The sequence below is a fragment of the Heterocephalus glaber genome, unplaced genomic scaffold (assembly GCF_053883595.1).
Source record: "Heterocephalus glaber isolate CG9 unplaced genomic scaffold, H.glaber_assembly_v1.0 deba00001572, whole genome shotgun sequence".
Classification (NCBI taxonomy): domain Eukaryota; kingdom Metazoa; phylum Chordata; class Mammalia; order Rodentia; family Bathyergidae; genus Heterocephalus; species Heterocephalus glaber.
In genome coordinates, this window is record NW_028258357.1 from 12333685 (window position 1) to 12353227 (window position 19543).

The 19543-nt window shown below is 40.7% G+C and overlaps 1 protein-coding gene across 4 annotated transcripts in view; it reads left to right on the top strand.

Moving 5' to 3' along the window:
* The window catches only part of Cradd (CARD and death domain containing adaptor protein), a 246968-nt gene that overhangs the window by 71549 nt on the left and 155876 nt on the right, over positions 1–19543 (top strand). The gene's annotated exons all lie outside the window — the stretch shown is intronic.

Consider the following 19543-nt stretch of genomic DNA (forward strand, 5'->3'; position numbering starts at 1 on the left):
GGAAGCTGTATGGAAAAGAGAGACAGTTCTGGTCTGGTCCTGTTTGCTTGGCTTGTGTCAGGAAGATGTGGTATGAAACACTTGTCCTCTTCTAACACTCATTGTGACTTCTGCTCTTTTGAAAATATTGAAGTTCAGAGCACCGAACTAGCAAAAAATGTAAAAAGGTGATAACTGAAAGTTGACTTGCAAATTTTTAACATAAAGCTAAGAAATGTATCTAAAGAAATTAAAATGGGATCACACTTTTATGAACGATGTACAACAGTACTATTTCCATCATCCAGTATGATCATATAATTAAGGTGTGTGTGTATGGGGAGGCCACTGAACCCAGGGCCTTTGCACTGAGCTACATCCCAAGTTCTTTTTATTTATTTTGAGACAAAGTCTTACCAGGTTGCTAATTTGCCCATGCTGAATTTGAACTTGGATCCTCCTAACTTCAGAGTACTGGGATCCCAGGCATGTGGTACCATGCCCAGTTAAATTGTTTTGATAGTGACAGGCTTTTAGCTTGGCTGTTTTGTGTCCTCAACCATGTGTTGTTGCCAGGAGAATCTCAAAGTCAAATACTAAGAAAACACCAATAATTTTTAACCTCTCTCCAGTTCTGTGTTTTATATTCTGCTTTTAATAATGTGCTAGAAATGTCTTACATATATTAGCAAGGTTTTGTTCAGACATGTGGAGTGTTTAATTATATAAGGACAATCCAAACAGTAGCAGAATTTCTTAGCAGAGTTAAGAAATCAGCATTCTGTGGAGTTTCTGATGAACTGATAGTCAGAACTACTTTATTTCATTCACCTTTAGGCTTTCTTATATCTTTTTTTGAATAGCTGATTAAAAGACAAAACAAAACACGCCCCCCCCAAGAAAACCACCAAAAACTAAAACAAAACCAAATGCTCCTAATAAGAGATGACTGCTGTTAGTTTTGTCTCATAGACTTCATATTTTGAATGATTTTTCAAACCACGTATATTAAGCAATTATAATTAATTCTTTTTCCATTAAATCTCAATATCTGATCAGCATGAGATAACCAATTCACTCAGAAAGACCTGGTAAAGTCCTAGTGGAAAAAGCAAAAATATTTTTATTCCTAGCTTGGCCAAATTACATATAAATGTATGGTTCAGGTTTTCTGAAATAGTGAAAAAGTCTGACCTTTCAGGAACACTAGAATTCTTAGCTTGGATTGCCATTATGAAATTCCATACTCTCCATGCCTGAAGAAAGCCAAGCTAAATTATTTAAGAAGCTGGTATACTTTATTGAAAGCAGAATTGGGGAGAGGTCAAAAATTTATTGGTACTTTCCTGGTATTTAACTTAGTTGTTCCTGCTGCCAGCACATAGCTGTGAACAACAAAACGGTAAAACTAAAAGCCTGACACTGTCACTATACTTTATTTAATTATATGATCATTTTGGGTAATGTAAAATAATACCATTGTGTATCACTTGTAGAAATGTGACCTCATGTTCAAATTCATTTAGAAAGTGCAAAGAAACTAAAACTTTTTGCCAAATGGCAAAAGTTACAGAGAAGCCAAGGGGAAAAAAAGTTTAAACTTTTTATTAATATATGTTTGCAGTACATAATAAATATATTCATTGTGGGGTATCAGTGCTTATATTTATTATGTATCAAATAGAATAAAACAAGTAGAATAAATAAAAACAAATAAAAAATAAAAAAACAAATGGAATGAAGTTGTATATAGTGTGGAAAGTTAAGCATATCTATTTAGAAAAATAAGGTTTTCCCCAAGATTTGTTAATTTTGAAGAAAGGATCAGTGGAAAGATAAGTTTGCTTTGGAACAAATAAAGTACTTTTGTTTTACTTTTTATTAACTGCTATTGAAAAAAATATTTTGAAACAGATGTTTGATTTACATATGTTTTTATATATCTTTCATGATGACAATTAAATGACTCATTTTAAATGTTGCTCTTATTAAATACTACTTTGAATAATCTTACAAAATATAAATAAGGTGTGGAGAATAAACAGCCAATGCCTGTGTCCTCACTGCTCAGGTTAAGAAACATACTATTTGCAAATCCTCTCATGCCCAGCCCTTACTTACTGATAAATTCTGAATCTGGCATTTATCATTCTTCTCTTCTTTACTTTGTAGTTTTCTTTCTCATAAAAACCACTTTTGAAATCCACATATATTAGGCTGGGGATGTAGCTCATTGTAAGGGGCTTGCCTACCACATACAAGGCTCTGGGTTCCATCCCCAGAATTGAAAAACAAAAATATGTAGGAGGTAAGGGATGAAAGAAATGATATATTTAAAGGACTTGATAATTAATGGCCTTGTCTTGTTTTAGACCTTGAACTATTTTTAAGTGTTGAAAGTAATTAATTTCGTGGCAATATTTTAATTCTAAAATTGGGATTTAATGAGTTGGAAACCTAGGTGATTTTTTGTTGCTGTTGAAATTCTGGACAAGTATCAGAGTTGAAATGCCTACCAATTTAATATCCCTGGAAGAAAGCAAACAAGCCTGGTGGCCTGTTTCTCAGGACTCCGGTACTTCTCTAGCATTGTAGTACTTTTAATAAACTTTGCAATAGTCTACTTACCATTTTTAAGAACATCTTGGAGTTTGGAGGGACAGGTGGGAGTGGTTTATATGCATGGATGTGTATATGTTAACCTCTTACCTCTTGCTTATTCTGGTTGTGATTATTATTTGTGTGAACCTGGTGGCTTTCTCTACGAAGCCTTGAGAACAACTGGGAGGAGCAGCCTTCCCTTTAGCTAAGAGTTCAGTCGTTCTCCAAGAAGGAACAGATTTTATTTTATTTAAGTTTTCTTCTTTTGTTCTTCTAGCAGATTCTTGGTTTTTCTCCTTTGTTTACTTGTTTAATTTTTGTACTTTATTTGTAAAATCTGAGCTGCCTCAGAGGTTTTATTTGGGTGATCCTAGTTAACTGCTTTTTATTTGTATGCTGATATAATATTTTAGAGAATTGAGCTCTATCTTACTCTCTACTCTTCTAAACCCTACCTCCAACAAATCCTAAGATATTAAAAAAAAAAAGAAAGGAACTAAACCCTTTGATTCTCTCAGAATCTGCCTCGGTCTCTCAGTCTTGGTTTAAAGCAAAAAAGGTCTAAGATGTAAATGGATAATTGGTTTGTGTTTTCTCACCCTATAAGGACCATTTTGAAGAGGAATTCTGACGATAAAATGACTTAATCCCCCTTGGCACCGTGGAAGGAACACTTCACCTCGCGTCCCTTCCTGGCCAAGGTCACATACTAGACATTAGATCAGCTGGAAATCCGCCCGGCTCCTGTCGGGTCATTTCAGGAGATGAGCATGGGGCTGGATGTGGGTGAAGGCAGCCTGCTCTCCTGCCTGGCTTCCCCTCTCGCTGCCCCATCTGCTCTGCCAGCTCCCTCTGTGCCCAAGCCCATCTGCGCCTGGAAAGGGGCTTTATTGGCAGCCCTGGCCTCACTGTCTGGAGAGACTTTGCCTAAGCCATGGCGGGTCAGCTCCTGGGCCATTGAACTCCCTTTTCTACTGTGCATGATTCTTGGGTAACAGTCTGCTTAGTGACTGCCTTTTACCCTGGTCTCCCCTTAGCATGGGAGTTTGTTTTGGAGTTTTTCTCTTTTTTCTCAGCTAGATTCTTGCTTTCTGTATTCTTAGCCACTGGCAAGGGGAAAGACCATGGCTCAGCACCTCCCGTGTGGGCATCGGATGCCTTACCTCATGTGTCTGCTTCAGCCTTGCCTGACCTTCAGCGAGTCCTCCCCGTGGATCCTCTGCCCTGCACTACCTGGCTGTCCTTGCTGGCACAGGACACAGGGCTGGCTGGTGCAGGTTCCCTCTGCCCTAGGCTCTGGGGCGCAGGCTGTCCCCTGTGGGGCTGGCCTTGAGTGACAGGGCTGAGCCACGTCAGCCACCTCCAGAGATGCAGGCTGGCCCTGAGGTATCAGTAAACTCATGACAGACACACTAGACCTTGTAATAGGTTTATTTGAGGTATTTTTAGCTTGGGATTCTTCTCATAGAGGGTCTGCCAGTCCTGCATGTCACTGGGCTGGCTCTGCCATGAGAAGCTCAGTGTCGATCTCAGTTTCTGTGGCCCGTGGTCGATCCAGGCCTTTCTCTGTGGCTGAGCCCTGTTTGCCTTTGGCATCCTGGGTACTAAGAGAGAGCAAGGGGTTGCTATCTGCCAGAAGACCCCTCCCTCTGGTAGTGGTGGTGGAGTATGTAGGAGCCCAGATTCCTGTGGATCCCCTCCCTGATTATTGTGCACCTGTGGACCAAATGAATGCTAGGAACTGGGCTACCGAGGGCATTCCTTCATCCATCCCACAACTATTTATTGAGTACTGAACACACGTGAGGCATTAGGTGCTGGGGATATGACAGTAAACAAAACAAAGTCCATGCCCTCTGGAGCTCACTGTGTCTAGGAGGGGAGAGCTGAGTGGGGCAGACAATAGGCAATGAATAAATAACCTGTCTGGTGGTGAAGAAAAACGGTGTACATGGTGGGGAGGGTGTCAGGAAAGCCTCTCTGATGGGGACGCCAGGCATAGACTTGGCTTCTGCCACAGAGGGGACAGAAGGGACACAAAGACACGGGAACTCCAGTGGAGTGGAGGTGACAGTGTGGCTGGAGAAGACACCTTCCTCTCAGAGAAATGGATCCCTTTCCACACCACTGTAGGCTGGGTCGCTGCCATCTGCTGGGGTTCCCGTCTTACAGCCGCAACCTTGGGTGGTTCCAAAGATGATTTCGGATGATTTGTGGACATGAATTAAATAAACAGAGCCATATGCTTTTTACTGCTGTTGCAGTCTCATTAAGAATAATCAGGGGTCCTCACGTGTAAGGCCTTCTGCAGGCAACAGTATTTAGCTAGAATTTAGTTGTACTGCTTTTTTTTTTTTTTTTAAATCTTGGTATCAGTTTTAATGGGTTTCTTCCATTTATGGCAAGTGAAACCATTTTCTGTTTATGAAGTTCCTGTTAAAAACACCTTATTTTTATTTAAGCAAAAATGATTCATCATAAACTACAATGCTAAGAAAAGAACACGAGGCTATGTGGATATGGCCCGAGGGCGTGAAGGTGCTTTTCAATGTGTTTTCCCATTTTCAGAGCGTGGCAGGGGTGTAGCTGGGGAAGGGAGGCTCCTGTCCTCTTCAGATGGCAACTGATGGAGGTACTCAGACTGTGTGCACTTTTCCCCATCCCGTTTATGCACAGTGACAGAAGCTGGTTAAGTTTATTGGTAGAATTACTAAGTTTGTACGTTTTCCTTTTTGTGTGTGTGTGGGTTTTTGAAGACAGGGTCTCCCTATGTAGTTCAGGCTGGTCTTGAACTCACTGTGTAGCCCAGGCTGGCCTCGAACTGGTGGCAATCTTCCTGTCTAAGGATGTACTTCGATTACAGGTGTGTGACCCCATGCCTGGCTAGTTTTCCAAATTTTAAACACGTGTATTTGCTGCTGTAGGAGTCAGCAGGATGGAGCCAGCTCCTAGCATTATGGAATTTGGGAGCTGGGAGGGACTCACAGATCATGTAAATCTTGTCTGAGAAAACAGAGGCCTAGGAAACGAAGTTCACTTGCCCATGATCACACAGCTAGTTGATGTGATTTATCGCCAGGGGCTTGGATCCTGGCCTTCCAGCTCTTGATTTAGGACTTTTCCTGCCTCGAAGTCTTGGCTCCCCACTAGATTTGAAATGGAATTGTATTCTACCCCAGTGTTTATAATTGAAAGAGGCATTCAAAAAAATTGTGCTCTTTTTTTTTCATTTTAAGAGGAAAATTTTCATGGGCTTTTAGAAGTATACTGGGATGAGATTTTACTAAAATCTTTTATTTTTATGAATGCCCATTTTAATCATTTAAAAAGGAATTGTGGCATCAGTACTGCATCTTATCAGATTTTTTTCGCTCCAGCTTCTGCAAGGCTGACAAAGAGCGGAAGACTTTTATCGAGTATTTATGGGACTGATGAAATAATGCATCTGTTGGCAGCTAATTGTGGCTCTTTCTAGGAATAGCAAACCATGTGATAGGTCTTGCCCCAGCAGGGAAGCCTCCATTTCACTTTTAAAAAATGGATTTAATGTCCTTTCCACTTAGAAAGTCCAACTGTGATTTCCTCTGCCCTCCCTCAGCAGTGTGGGCCATTTGGCTACATCAGGCACTTCCTTGGCCATCTACATTGGGCTCCATGCTTCTCAGCTGGGTCTGAGCCCGGAGTCACCTGGGGGAGGGTTTCAAAAGTGCAGATGGCTAGGTGCTCCCCAGGCCAACCTGTCACAAAGTCCCTTTAAAGACGTGCACACACAGGTGTGTACAGACGCACACAGGTAACAGGTGCAAGGGCCGCACTAGGTTATTTTATTTTATTTTGTTTCTTTGTTTTTTGAGACAGGGTCTCACTGTGTAGCTCAGGCTGGTCTGGAACTCATGGCAATCCTCCTGCCTCAGCCTCCCAAGTGCTGGGCTTACAGGTGTGCCACCATACCTGGCTCCCTCTTGGTTATTTTGAAGCACAGCCAGGACCAAGGCTCTCAAGATCTGGGCAGCTAGTTAGCGGAGGTTTCTCATTGGTCCTCATTGTGGGCCCCCAAAGCTGTGAAGAGTTTGTTTTCAGGTAGGGGGAGGTTCAAGTGTGGTAGAAATGAAGATAGAGAAAAATGTTAGTTTTTAATTCCCTGAATTTCTTGAACGTTGTTGCTGAAGAGTGTGTCAGAATCTCAGCCCTGTACAGCTGTGACTCCCAGCATTCTGGTGCAGAGCCCTGTGAGGGTGTATGGCTGCATGCACCTGAGAATAAAAGGGGAGGGCCTGGCGTTAGCACAGAATTGGAATTCAGGGCATTATTTTCATTGGCTGTTCACACTGTTTGCTAGTTGCAAACCCCCACAATACTTTGCTCCGTAGATCAAGCTGGGTCCAAATGGAGACAGAGCTCACCAGTGAAGAATGAGCTGGAGGCTGCTCTCACATTCAAGTTTGAGCTGCAGGTGGCTGGGGATGAAGAGGGGACAGAGAAAGTGGGTACCGGGAAGAGTGGGACTGGCTCAGTCTGCCCTTCTTTGGGGTGGTCGGACACACTGTCTGGCTGCCCATGTTTTTAATTGTAATTAAAAATGAGTTGCAAGCTGGGTACGGTGGCCTTCACCTGTAATCCAAGCCCCCTGGGAGGCGGAGGCAAGAGGACTGATTGCAAGTTCGAGCCCTGCTTGGGCAACTTACTGACTGAGCAAGACCGTGCCTCAAAATAAAAGACAAAGAGGTCTGGGAATGTAGCACAGTGCACAGACCTTAGGTTTATTCCCTAGTAAGCCCCGCCCTACAGTTTTAGTCTTTTCTGTGCCTCACAAAGAACCTCAGATGACATCGGTAAAATAGCATTCCTACCTATTGAGGGTTTACTGTGTGCCAGGCAGTTTGAGCCCTTTGCATTATTAACCCACTTAATCCTGAGAAGAACTGGGTGAGGAAAGGGTGTTATTACCCTCATGCACAGATGAGGAAATGTAGGCACAGAGACATTAAGTACTTTTCTCACAGTCACACAATGTAGTAGAACCAAAGTTGGAATGCTGGCTCCTTGACTTCGAAGCTTGCTAATTTAATCCTATAAAAATATTTTCTCAACATTCGCTTTCCCCCTCTGAGGCTCACCCAGACTTACAGCTTGGGGGCATCTCTGGCTTTCTCTTCCCTGCCTGTTGTTTTAAGACTCATTCTCGCTAGGTATCTTCCCTCCCCATCTCTGATTTTATCTCTTTTATGGGGGTTTGGAGATCATGTAAGGCCCCATGGAGGTACTGGGTTTCTCCCATCCCAGTTGCTATCTTGAGTATAGCAGGTGACTAAATCTCCGCTGTGATTAGGAGCCTGAGTATCACTTTTGCAGCTCTTAAATCCTGCTATCTAAAGCCATCAGTTCCAACAACCAGCTTTTCTGGTGTTTCGGCTTCAGAGTTTAGCATGGTAGCATTCCTTTTTTATGGGTGCAGTTCAAGCTTGTAGGCCGCTGTGGTAACTAGCTGCAGGAATGTTTGCTTGACTTAATTTTAATAGGCAGCTGTGTTTATACTTGTTCCTCAGTTTGGGAGGTAAGGAGTAGAGAAGTATAAGTTTCTTTGGAGGGCATTTACCCCAGGTTCAGAATAATAAAAAAGAATATGTGTGCTTTTCCAAGCAGTAAATTTTAATTGAAAAAGAAATATAACATCTATAAGTTCTGGGCAGGTTTTAGTCCTAGGCTTTATTTTGATAATGTTATAAAAGAAACGTTAACTCCTTGTCAGAAGTGTCACGTTGACATTCCTGGAAATGTTCAGGATCTGTTTACAATCAACAGAATGGCAGACTGGGTGGCAACGCTGTTACCAAAATAATACTGCTGAGGTGTCCTAAGGGCTGGGAGGAGAGGAGTAAACAAACTCAGCTTCTCCCGCACCTTCACTCAGAAATCACCCAGAATTCTGCTGTTTCCCTGGAGGTGGCATCTCGTCCTGCATCCTGAGGGCTCAGGCCTCAGACTGCCCCCCACTTCCAATACCAGCTGCAAATCTGGGTCTCTGGCTGTAAATTGGGGTTTCTGTGCCCCCTCTTTGCTCAAGGTGCTCATAGAACTCAGAAAACCGTGTTTACAGTCTATTACAAAGGATATTACCAAGGATGCAAATGAAGGAGGTGTACGGGAAGTATAGGAGAAGGACCCCAAGTCCTGGCCCACTCTGGTCACCACCCTCCTGGACCCTCCACTAGTATGGCAATCAGCCACTCTCCAAACCCTGTCCTTTGGGGTGTTCATGGCGGCATTACCATAGAGGCACGAGTGATTAAATCATCGTCCAATTAACCCTCGGCCCCTCTCCCCTCCTAGAGTTGAGGGAGTGAGACTGAAAGACTCTGTTGTAGTCAAGGTTTTGGCAAGAGAATACATTTACTACAGGAAACAATTCGTAGAATTATTTTATGATAATTACCCAAAAAGTCAAATGCAAAGGAGTGCAAGAGATTAACCACACCCTAGAGGTCCGAAGAATCCAGCCGAGGGCCTGGATCCTAGCACTGTCCCACCCAGTCCAGCTAAAGGTTTGGAGTCCAAGGCAGTGTCCTCCATAAGTCCAGCCAGTGGCCTAGAGCCCACGGCAATGTCTCATGCTTGTCCGTATTGAGGATCAGCACCTGGAAGGCCCAAAGGCCAGTGGTGGAAGCCAGAAAACCTATGCCGGTGAGATGAAGGATTTGTGCCACCAGGCTCAGGGATCCACATTGGAGCCAAGAAGCGACGCTCACGGTGAAGACCAGAGCTCCCCTGACGAGAACAGCAGCCATTCCCAGTGACAGCGAGGCCCTGAGCTCCTCCTCTGATGAGAACAACCAAATGCACATCAGGAAAACCATCTGCAACAAGCTTCTCCTAGAAAATCAACAGCCCACGCTCTTTCCCTCCAGTCTTCTTTTTATGGCTAGTGGCAACAATCCACAGGTGCATCCTCCATGCCCAGACCATGCTGATTCAGCTCAGCTGGGCACTAGAAGTTGCCCATTAGTTAATGGACTAATCTTGTCTTAGCATTTTGGGCGATCAGCCCCCATCCCAGAGCTCCTAGCGGCTGCCAGCCACTTCATTCAGCTCATTAGCAAGCAAAAGCCATGTAAGACTCGAAGACTCCAAGGATTTGGCGTATGCCAAGAGTGGGGACAAAGATCAAATATATATTTTGTATTATCACAGTGGCAAATGAGAGGCTTGTAATTAAAAAATATATATATATTTTTTGTGGTGCTAGAGAGCAGACCCAGGGCTTTGTACATGGTAGGCAAGTGCTCTCTGCCACTGAGCTACACCCTCAGCCCTGGCTTGTGGTTTTAGAGCCTAAATATAAATCTTTTAAGAGCATCTGTTAGTTTTACCATTTGTTGATAAGGTATAGGAGTGCTGAGTAGTAATGGTAAGGTTGTTACGGAGAATTACAGTGCAAGTGGAACACATCTGCTAGGACCTTCCCTGTTGCTGTAACTAAAGAAAGAGCTGGAAGGACTTAAACCCTACCACACAGATAAGGAAATGAAAAGATGTAAATAAATTTACACACGCATATGGTCTCTTTGGTGTAAGCAGCAGAACTACGTGCTGACATAAAATTCTCAAGTCTACTGGGTAGTTGACAGCTTTGAAGGTGTATATAAAATTTGGGGCTCAGTAAGGACAGGAATGGGGCACAGTGGAGCTCTAAGGCCATTGGTTGACCATCTCCAATAAAGTTCCTCCATAATGCCCTCCCCCCAAGAGTAAAGGACCATGAGCTACGCTCGGCTGTGATGTAAGCCTTTCCCTTAGGACACCAAAATCACCTGGAATGGGAAAGGTGGTCCAAAAGGAAGAGGGGAAAGGTGATTGAAGCCAGAGATGTTTACTATATTATGTCACCCCCATTCCTTTTGGATAGGGCAGGCTCACACCTGCAGGCCTGGAAAGACATGATAACCCATTAAAGGAGGATGTTCTCCATCTTAATGTAGCAAGATCCAGATTGAGGTAATAGAGAAAACACAGGAGAGAAGCTTTTTAGCAAGGTAGGTCTCCATAAATACCTTTTAAAAATGTGAATATATTGGAGAAAAATGCAGAGGGGAGGTTAGAAAGATAATTTGGATCTGGTACTAATGTAAGGGATACACATACATGCACTGTGTGTGTGCTCACTTTATCTTCCAGACTCCTTTGGGGTAGGTACTGTTATTATCATTCTATGATATATTATCATGCTTCATCTATATTATTTTATAGATGAGGAGTTGCTCAAGCTCACGCAGCCTGGCAGAGCTGAGATGTGAACACGGACCGTCTGCCTCACTGACCAGGCCTCTTGTTACGAGGCTGCCTTATCGCTGTCTCTCATATGGGTTTTTGGTTCCAATTAAGCCACATGCCACAGAAGACCTGACCGCAGCTAGCACAGCTTCTTTATTTCCTGACATCTCTGGCTGCAGACCTCACATGTACCAGCAGACCTCACATGTACCAGCATCCTCACTGTATCTCTTTTGTTAACAGTTTACCAAGTGAGAGATTTTGAAAAAATGCCAAAGAAGATAAAAGAAGTTTTCTGAGAAACGTGATTAAACAAAAACAAAGACTTTGAATGAGACTGATGCAGAAACTTCTGTGTCTTTAGATTTTAAATTTACCTCTTCCCTTTCAGTAGGTGGTAGGTCATATGTTGCTGCTATGGACAAACGTATGTTTTAGTTGTTTGAGCCTTTTTATTTTTTCACATGCCAGTCAAGATCCACTCAGGAGACAAAAATCATGCAGTAATTTGAACAGGAAAACTTTTAAAAAATATGATTTTATTGGTGTATTTTAAGTGTACAATATAATGACATTCATCATTGGAAATTTGCACCTTTACATAATCTCTCTTGGTTCTTATTTTTCCCCCTTGCCCAGCCCTCCCTTCAACCCCTCCATCCCTCCCTGTTTACAAAGACTTTGTTTCCATTTTTTCATTTTCTCATATTAATTCCATTCCCTTCTTTCCTTTCCCCTACCCCTACCCATCCCACTTCCCCTTCCCCTTTGCCCCTTTTCTTCCTATTTCAGATTATCTAGTATACCTTTTAGTCCTTATTTACACTTTCAGTTTCTCACACCAGAGAAACTATTCTGTAGTTACACATGTGTGTCCTATTTATTTCACTTAAGAGTATGGCCTCAATGTGCACCCATTTAGCTATAAATGTCTCTAATTTCTCATTTTTGATGGCTGAGTAGTACTCCATTTTATAAAAAAAACACATTTTCTTTATCATCTCCAGTTGATGGGCATTTGGGCTGTTTCCAAGTTATAGCTATTACAAATTGTGCTGCTATGAACATGGGTGCACATGTATCACTGTGGTATGATTCTTTTAATTCTTTGGGGAAGATACCCAGCAGGGGAATAGCTGGGTCAAGTGGGACTTCCAGTCCTAGTTCTTTGAGGTATCTCCATACTGATTTTCCACAGTGGTTGCACCAGTCCACACTCCCACCAGCAGTGGAGCAGGGTTCCTCTTTCCCCACAGCCCTGCCAGCACTTGTTATTGGTTGATTTCATGATAGCAGCCATTCTTTGTGGGGTGAGGTGGAATCTCAGTGTTGTTTTCATTTGCATCTCTCGAATGACCAGGGATGTTGAACATTTTTTCATATGTTTATTTGTTATTACTACTTCTTTGTCTGAGAAATGTCTGTTCATTTTAGATGCCCATTTTTGGATTGGGTCTTTAAATTTGGGAGGTCTGATTTTTTTAAGTTCTTTATAGATTTGAGATAGTAGACCTTTGTCTGAGGAAGAGCAGGTGAAGATTTTTTCCCACATTGTGGGTTGTCTCTTCACACTGCTGGTGGTTTCTCTTGCTGTGCAGAAGCTTTTTAATAAGAAGAGATCCCACTTGTTGATTGATTGTGCTAGTTCACAGGCAACTGAGGTTTTGTTCATAAAATCTTTTCCTACACCAATGTCTTCAAGAGTTCTACCTAACCTCTCTTCCAGCTGGTATATTGTTTCCATTTTAATATTTAGATCTTTAATCCATTTTGATTTTAGTTTAGTGCATGGTGAGAGATATAGGTCTAGTTTTAATCTTTGGCAAGTTGAAGCCCAATTTTTCCAGCACCATTTATTAAAGAGGCTATCTTTCCTCCAGTGAGGGTGTTTGGTTCCTTTATCGAAGATGAGGTGGCTGAGTGTGTCTGGAGTTGTTTCTGCCTCTTCTAATTTGTTCCACTGGTCCTCAGGTCTGTTTCTTTGCCAGTACCATGCTGTGTTTATCACAGTAGCTTTGTAGTATAGTTTCAAGTTGGGGATTGTGATACCCTCTGCTATGTCTCTGTTATCTAGAATTGCTTTGGCTATTCTGGGTCTCTTCTTGTTCCATATAAATTTTTGGATTGTTGTCTCAAAGTCCATGAATTTTCCCCCTGGGATTTCAATTGGGATTGCATTGAATCTATATAGCAGTTTTGGAAGTATGGCCATTTTCACTATGTTGATCCTTCCTACCTAGGAGCAGGGGATGTCTTTCCATTTTTTGATATCTTCAATCTCTCTTTTCAGAGTGCTATAGTTTTCAGAGAAAAGGTCTTTGATTTCTTTTCTTAGGTTGATTCCTAGATATTTCAGTTTTTTGAATGCTATTGTGAAAGGAATTGTTTGCCCTATTTCTGTTCCAGTGAGTCTGTTGTTCGTGTAGAGGAAAGCTATTGATTTTTGTGTGTTAACCTTGTATCCAGCTACTCTACTGAATTTGGTTATTAAGTCTAGAAGACTTTTGGTGGCATTCTTGGGGCCTTCTATATAGAGAATCATGTCATCTGCAAATAAGGACAATTTGACTTCTTCATTTCCTATCTTTATTCCTTTTATTTCTTTCTCTTGTCTAATTGCCGTGGCTAATGTTTCCAAAACTATATTGAACAGGAGTGGTGATAGTAGACATTGTTGTCTTGTTCCTGATTTTAGTGTGAAGGATTTCAGTTTTTGACCATTTTGTATGATATTGGCTGTTGGTTTTTCATAGATGGCTTTTATCAGATTGAGGTAGAGACCGTCTATTCCAGTTTTTTTAGGTTTTGTATCATAAATGCATGTTGGACTTTGTCAAATGCTTTTTCTGCATCTATTGAGATGATCATATGGTTTTTGTCCTTGGTTCTATTAATATAGTGTATTACATTTATCGATTTGCATATGTTGAACCATCCCTGCATTCCTGGGCTAAATACCACTTGTTCAGGCTATATGATCTTCTTGATGATCTTCTGCATTCTATTTGCCAGTATCTTATTAAGGATTTTTCCATCTACGTTCATTAGTGAGATTGACCTATAATTCTCCTTTTCAGTTGGGTCTTTCTCTGCTTTGGGGATCAAGGTGATGCTTGCTTCCAGGAATGAATTTGGGAGTATTGCTTCCCTTTCAATTTCATTGAAGAGTTTAAACAGTAGTGGCAGCAGTTCCTCTCTAAATGTCTTGTAGGACTCAGCAGTGAAGCCATCAGGGCCCGGGATTTTCTTAGTTGATAAGTTTTTAATTACATTTTCAATTTCATTGGTTGATATTGGGTTGTTCAGAATTTTTAGGTCTTCTTTGTTCAACTTTGGTAATTCCTATGTATCTAGGAATCTGTCCATTTCTTCTGTGTTGTCCATCTTATTGGCATATAGGTTCTGGAAGTAGGTATTGATGATGCTCTGTATTTCTGCTGGGTCTGTTGTAATTTCACCCTTTTCATTCCTAATTGCATGGATTTGGGCCTTTTCTTTCCTTTTTCTGATGAGGTTGGCTAAGGATTTGTCAATTTTGTTGATTCTTTTGAAGAACCAACCCTTGGCTTCATTAATGTTTTGTGTCATTCTCTTTGTCTCCATTGAATTGATTTCTGCTCTGATCTTTATAATTTCCTCCCTTTTATGAGCCTTGGGTTTGTCCTGTTCTTCTTTTTCTAGAAGCTTGAGGTTCAGCATCAGGTTGTTTAAATGGGCTCACTCTGTTTTCCTAATGTGAGTATTCACTGCTGTGAATTTCCCTCGTAAGAGTGCTTTCATTGTGTCCCATAGATTCTGATATGTTGTGTTGTGATTGTCATTTAATTGTAGGAACTGTCTGATTTCTTCTTTAATTTCCTCTATGACCCATTGGTTATTCAGAAGTGTATTGTTCAATTTCCATGTGTTTATGAAATTTTTGTGGTTTTCTTTTGCTATTGATCTCCAATTTCATCTCACTGTGTTCTGATAATATACAGGGGATAACTTCAGTTCCTTTGCACTTATTTAAACATATTCTATGAGGGAGTATGTGGTCTCTTTTGGAGAACGACCCATGTGCATCTGAAAAGAATGTGTATTCTGATTTTGCAGGGTGGAAGACTGTAAACATCTGTTAAGTTCATTTGTTCAAGAGTTTGATTGAATTCTAGTATTTTGTTGCTTTTTTGTCTAGTTGATTTATCTATTTGTGACAGTGGGGTATTGAGGTCCCCCACTACTGTTGTATTAGTGCGTATATTACTTTTCATATCCATTAGTATTTGTTTAATATAATTGGGCATACTAGCGTTTGGTGCATATATATTTATTATTGTCATCTCTTCCTGTTGGATTGTTCCCTTTACAAGGATGTAGTGTCCTTCTTTGTCTCTCTTAATCAGTGTTGGTTTGAAATCCACTTGATCTGCAAAGAGGATAGCTACTCCTGCTTTTTTTTTTTGGTTCCTGTCACATGGAGTATTGTTTTTCACCCTTTAACTTTCAGTCTGTGAGTTTCTTTTTGAATTACGTGTGTTTCTTTTATGAACCACATTGTTGGATTTTGCTTCTTGACCCATTCTACCAGTCTATTTCTTTTGATTGGTGAATTGAGACCATTAACATTGATGTTTATAACTAATACATATTGACTTATCATTGTCATGACTTTTTCTTTTTGTTGGGTTCTCCACCTTTACATTTAATTTCTTGTTGTGCCCAATGGATTCATTCTGCTTTGCTTCCTGGGGTTGTGATCCTCATTGTCTTTTCCTAGGATATTTTCTAAAATTTTTTGGAGTGCTGGTTTGGTATTTATGAAGTTCCCAAGGTGCTCTTTGTCATGAAAGTATCTTCTTTCTCCATCAATTTTGAAAGATAGTTTTGGAGGGTACATCAATCTAGGTTGGAGGCTGCTTCCCTCTTGGAGTGATGTATTCCAAGCCCTTCTTGACTTGAGGGTTTGTGATGAGAAGTCTGGTGTGATTTTGATGGGGTTTCCTTTGTATGTGATTCGTTTCTTTTTTCTAACTGCTTGTAGAACCTTGTTCTTCTGTTGGGTTTCTGGAATCTTAACAATTATATGCTTATGTGTAGATATTTTTGATCAAGGTTAGTTGGAGTCCTCTATGCCTCACTTAATCTGTATGTCAAGTTCTTTTCCTCTGCTTAGGAAGTATTCTGCCATTACTTCTGTGAACAGTTTTTTTTATGTTGTCTGCACTCTCTCCTGTTTCCTTGTTGACTCCAGTCAGTCTTATGTTATTCTTCTTTGGATTGTCTAGCAGCTGCTGGATTGATTTCTCATGGTCCCTTATAATTTTGAAGCAATTTTTCTTTTCCTGGTTACTCATTGCAATCTTATCTTCTATATCTGAAATTCTGTCCTCACATTGAGTCATTCTGCTATGTAGACTTTCAGTGGAGTTTTTAATCTCCTGGAAATCTGTTTGCATCTATTTTGTTGATTCCATTTGTTTCCTATGTTGGGATTCCATCATGTTCCTCAGCTCTTCTCCTGATGTATTAATCATGTCATGCATTATGAGCACAATCTCTGGTGCTATCTGAGAAATCATTTCTGATTTCATTTTGTTCCAGGTCCTCTTTTGTTGCCCGTTGAGGGAGTCCAGGTGGTTGAGTATCAGAGTGTTCCATCTCGTTGTCCTTTGCAGTTCCCTTAGGTGATGGAGATGTCCGGTTTTGAGACTTGTTTATATATCTTCTCATTTCGACAGCAGGGCAGGGAGTGGGCAGGGCTGTGTGTGTGCTGTTGGCACCTGCATGGCTCACCTCCTCTGTGCTGGGAGTGGTGGTATGGCGGCCCAAAGGCCCCTACCTCTGCGCTGGTAGCAGTGGTATGGCCAGAACATGTATAATCTAAGCATGAGCACACTCTGACCAGTAATCTCTGTGGAAGACATCCAGAATGATATAGGGGGAAGAGATGTAACTCCCAAACCTACTAGATATCCGAAACACGAGTTTGTGTTCCCTAAAATCAAAGAGTGAATTCTAGGAACAAAGGAAGTTAAGAGTAGGAAAAATTTATTGGGAGTAAGCTCAAAATTATATTTTCGCAGATATTAAAAAAAACACATCTTAAAATTTTTATGGAACCACAAGAAACTCTGAATAGTCAAAGCGTCCTTGAACAAAAATCAAAACAAAACAAACAAAAAAAGAAAAATAACAACAAAATACAAGTCTGAAGACATCACATTACCTGACTTCAAAATATGCTGCAAAGGTTTAGTAATCAAAAGAGCATAATGTTGGCTTAAGGACAGACACATAAATCAATGGAACAGAATAGAGAGCCTGGAAATAAATCCACACACTTATGATCTATCGATTTTCAACAGAAGTGCCAGGAACATACAATGGGGAAAGGACAGTCTCTTAAATAAATGATGTTGGAACATAAGGATAGCCACAAGCAGAAGAATGAAAGTAGACCTCACACCATATGAAAAAGCCAACTCAAAATGGATTCAAAACTTAAACATTAGATCTGAAACTATGAAACTGCTAGACTGCTCGGCATCGTGGCACATGACTGTCATCCCAGCACCTGAGAGGCTGATGCAGGAGGATTGCCATGAGTTTGAGACCGGCTTGGGCTATGTAGTGAGTTCAAGGCCATACTGGACTACATGGACTATGTCTCAAAAAACAGGCAGAGAAAGAAAGAAAGAAAGAAACAAACACCGCTAGAGAAAAATGGGGAAATCTTCATTGCATTGATCTGGCAATAATGTTTTTGGATATGACCACAAAAACAAAAATGGATGAAAAGGATTGCATCAAACTAAAAAGCTTCTGCACAGCAAAGTTAGCAATCAGAGAGAAGAGAGAAGCTGTGGGATAAGAGAAAATATTTGCAAACCGTATATCTGATAAGGGTTAATACTCAAAATATATAAGGAACTCTAACAACCTAATAACAAGAAAGCAATCTGATTAAAAAATGGCAAAGGACCCGAATAAACATTTTTCAGTAAAGATATATAAATGGCCAACAGATATATGAAAAAATGCTCAACATTACTAATCAGGGAAATCGAAATTAAAATTGCAGTGAGATATGGGCTGGGGATTTAGCTCAGTGGTGCTGCCGCCTGCCTTGCAAGTGCAAGGTCCCAAGTTCAATCCTCAGTACAAAAATAAATAAATAAAAATCACAGTGAGATATAACTTCATACCTATTAGAATGGCTATTACTAATAAAATGAAAAATGTTGTCGAGGATATGGAGAAAAGGCAACCCTTCTATACTGTTTATGGGAATGCAAATTAGTACAGTCATTATGGAAAACGGTGCCTGGATTGCTCAGAAAATTAAAAGTAGAACTATATCACACAGATGCATACCCACTACTGGATATGTATTCAAGGGAAGAGAAATCAGTATGTTGAAGAGACACCTGTGTTCCCATGTTCATTGATGCATTATTCACAATAACCAACATGTGAAACCAACTAAATGACCATCAACAAATGAATGGATGAATAAAATGTGGTATATATATATATATATATATATATATATATATATGCATGCAGCGGAGTACTTTTTAGTCTCAAAAACAGAAATCTTGTCATTTACCAAAACATTGATGAACCTGAAGGATATTATGTCAAGTTTAGTAAGCCAAGCACAGAAAGACAGATAGCTCATGACCTCACTTACATGTGGAACCTAAAAAGGTTAAATTCATAGAGGGGGAGGGCTTACCAGAGTTTGGTGAGAAGTGGTTGGGAGATACTCTTCTAAGGCTACAAAATGTCAGATAGGAAGGATAAGTTCAACAGATCTATTGTACAGCCTGGTGCCAATAGTTAACAAGATACTGTGTTTTTGAAAATCACTGATAGTAAATTTTAAGTGTTCTAACTACAAAAAAGTAACAAGTGTATGAGGTAATGCATATGTTAATTATCTCAATTTAGCCATTCTGCACTGTATATGCCATGGTCTGACTGTTTCCCAAAATTCATATGTTGAAACTTAATCCACACATGTATTAAGTATGCCACCCCCCCCCCCCCCCCGCCTTTTTGAGACAGGGTTCAACTATGTAGTTGAGGCTGGCCTTAAACTCACTATGTGTACCCCAGGCTGGCTTTGAACTTATGGCAGTCCTCCTGCCTGAGCCTCTTGAGTGCTGGGACTACAGGTGTGTGCGACCACCATGCCCAGCAGCATGGGGCCTTTTGGGAAATGATTCCAGTCCTGAGGGATCTAGTTTAGTTCCTCTTTGCCCTTCTGTCTTGTGTCATGTGAGGACAGTGTTAGTCTTTCTAACACTTCCTACATCTGCTTTCATCTGCAGATGTAGCAAGAACCTATCTAGATGCACCTTGATCTTGGATTTCCCAGTCTCAGAATGGTGAGAAGTAAATTTCCATTATTTATAAATTAACCAGCATTTTGTTATAATAGCACAAACAGATTAAGACAGCATATATTATTTCAAAACATCATGTTACACATGATATATTCTTTGTTTTTGGCTGTTTTTTTGTACATGATAAATGCATACAATTTTTATCAATTAAAGTAAATTAAAAAGAGATAACCTCTATTTATAATAAATTAGTAGTGAAGTACAATGAGAATATTTTAAGGTTTTGTTTTGTTTTCAAAATTTGAATTTTTACTGTGGGGAAAGAAAAAAATGTCTTCCCTTGAGTCAGTCCTGGGTTCATG